The sequence below is a fragment of the Lupinus angustifolius genome, chromosome LG04, assembly GCF_001865875.1.
Source record: "Lupinus angustifolius cultivar Tanjil chromosome LG04, LupAngTanjil_v1.0, whole genome shotgun sequence".
Taxonomy (NCBI): domain Eukaryota; kingdom Viridiplantae; phylum Streptophyta; class Magnoliopsida; order Fabales; family Fabaceae; genus Lupinus; species Lupinus angustifolius.
This window is the reverse complement of record NC_032012.1, coordinates 4,245,260-4,248,542: the sequence shown is the minus strand read 5'-3', so window position 1 is coordinate 4,248,542 and position 3,283 is coordinate 4,245,260.

Here is a 3,283-nt window from a genome sequence, read left to right as displayed (position 1 = left end):
TTCATTCATGTCCTTGGATTGCACTTCTTCAAGTGTACCTGAAATATCATTTGAAAAGACCTTTCTCTTCTCTTTTGGAGAAGTTTCGTCAAAATGAACATGAATAGACTCTTCTACTTGCATGGTATATTTATTAAACACATGAAATGCCTTGATATGTAATGAATACCCTAAGAATATGCCCTTATCAACTTCCGAGTCGAATTTTCCTGAAGATCATTTTCCATTATTCAAAATAAAACATTTGCACCCGAAAGCATGAAGATGAGCAATATTCGGTTTTCGACCTTTAAGAATTTTATAAGGTGTTTTCGAAAAAGTAGGTCTAAGTAGTATTCGATTTATTACATAACATGCTATGTGAATTGCATCAGCCCAGAAATATTTTGGGACCTTGTCCTCATTGAGCATAGTCCTCGCGAGTTCCTCTAGAACTCTATTTTTCCTCTCAAAAACTCCATTTTGTTGAGGGGTATGAGGAGCTGAGAATTGAAGCATAATGCCATGCTTATTACAAAACTTATTAAATTTATGATTTTCAAATTCTCCGCCATGGTCGGATCGAATGTAAATAATTTTCAGGTTAGACGGGTTTTAGATTTGTTTGGCTAGACATTTGAAAGATTTATAAGCATCGCTCTTTGATGCTAAAAATAAAGTCCATGTGAATCTAGAAAAATCATCAACAATAACTAAGGCGTAATAGTTCCCACCAAAGCTCATAATTTGTGACGGTCCAAACAAGTCCATATGGAAAAGCTCCAATGGTCTAGTTGTGGATATCACATTCTTTTTATTAAAAGAATTCTTGACTTTTTTACATTTCTGACACATGTCACAGAAATCCTGAGTTTTAAAATCGAGTTTTGGAAGACCAATTACTAAATCGTTTTTAGATAATTTTTCTAAATGCTTCACGTGAATGTGATGTCATCTTCTTTTGAAATAAAACATTTTGAGAAAAGAGAAGTGACATCCTCCAGATTAACCATATAAATATTATTTACTCGATATCTGACAAATTTAACATTATTAGATAGTACATCACGAATGATACAACAATCAGAATCGAAAGACACAAGATTACCTTTGTCGCATAGTTGGCTTATGCTCAACAGATTATGTCTCAAACCTTCTACGTAGAACGTTCTCGATTATCGTGTGAGTTGAGTTGCCAATCTTCTTGGTGCCTAAGATTCTTCCTTTGTTGTTGTCTCCATAGGTGAAGAACCCTTTTTCTTTCAACGACAAGTCTAGGAATTTTGACTTGTCCCCAATCATATGTCTCGAACAGCCGCTATCAGGATACCAGTTTTGTTCGTGTATTCGAAGACATACCTGCAAAATAGATCACCTGCTAGTCTCAAGTACCCAAATTTTTTTGGGTCCTTTTGTGTTAGTGACGAGGGAGTTATCTCCCTTTCTTACCCAAGCGTAAACACCATTGGGTATCCCATATCTCCTGATGTAATAGGAATGAGATGTATGGCCATATGTGCCACAGTAATAGCATATAGGGACTCTATTTTTGTTATTAGAATTTTTATATTGGCGTGTTAGAGGTCTCCTATATGGTCTATTTTTATGGGATGGGGAACATACCGTAATCCAGTGTGGTCAACAACGTTTCTCGTTTTACTAAGCAGAGTGTCTAATTGGTGTTTACTATTTTTAAGTTATGCAAGTTTTTCATTTAGTTTAAAAATTTTGTTTTTCAAGTCCTCGCAAGACTCACAAGTAGTAGTTTCACATAAGTTGTTTTTAGAGCAATCGCATGAAGTACAAGAAAAAATTAGATCTAATGTTTCATTTTCCAATTTTAAAATTCATGTAATTCTTTCTGTAGCTGAATTAATTTTTGATCATTTAGCAAAATTATTCTTTTTCTATCGTTACTTATTTTTGCTAATTTCTTAAGCTCTTCATGCATCTCAACATAAGCACTATATAATACATATATGAGGGAGAATCAGAGGAAGAGGATGATGTGTCAGAATATACCTCATCTGAAGTATTCTTACTACCAGATCCGTAAGCCTCATCTGTTATCGTCATTAAGCACAACAACTATAAATTTTATGACCCAAATTTAAAATCCATATTTGAGACGGGTACAACCACGTTCTTTGAGGATATTGATTTTTAAGGGGAAGATAAGGTTAGAAACTTTGTCTTAGAGGAAGAATCTGTATCAATTCCAGATGTGATGCATATGGTTGCTTTTGATGAAGCAAATTTGGAACCTCTTCAAGACATAGCTGATGATGCTTTCACTACTTAAGATGAGTTGGTAATTCATGAAGGACAAACTAAAAACCCTCAAGAACATGGACAAGAGTTGTAAGAGCCAATAACTTTGAATAGATCCACTAGAGAAAGGAGAAATGCAATTCCAGATGACTACATTTGCTTTTGAGGGTGATGGCTTAATGGACAATGATCCATTAAACGTTCGTGAAGCCATCCAAAGTTCCAATTCGGAAAAGTGGATTGAAGCAATGAAAGAGGAGTATAAATCCATGCAAGACAATAAAGTTTGGGAACTTGTCCCATTACCAGAAGGTAAGAAACCCATTGGTTGCAAATGGATTTTTAAGACCAAGTGGGATTCTAATGGTAATGTGGAGAGGTATAAGGCACGTCTTGTAGCTAAGGGTTTTACTCAGAAGGAAGGGATTGACTATAAAGAGACTTTCTCTCCAGTTTCAATGAAAGACTCTCTTAGGACAATCATGGCTCTTGTAGCACATTATGATTTGGAGCTTCATCAGATGGATGTCAAAACAGCTTTTCTAAATGGAAACATTAATGAAAAGATTTATATGGTGCAACCAGAACACTTTGTAACGGGAGACCGAAAGAATATGGTTTGCAAATTGACAAAATCCATCTATGGGCTAAAACAAGCGTCTCGTCAGTGGTACCACAAATTTCATGAGGTGATTCTCTCCTTTGATTTTGAGATGAATTTAGTCGAGGATTGTGTGCATCACAAGTTCAGTGGGAGCAAGTATATTTTCTTGCTCTTGTATGTGGATGACATACTGCTTGCCACTAATGATGTGGGTACCTTGTTAGAAACCAAGAAATTTCTATCTAGTAATTTTGAAATGAAAGATCTTGGTGAAGCTTCATTTGTATTAGGAATTCAGATACACCAAGACAAATCTCAGGGTATTCTTGGATTATCACAAAAGATCTATATAGAAAAGGTACTTAAAAGATATGGCATGCAGGACTGTAAACCAATGGATACTCTAGTTGCTAAAGGAGACAAATTTAG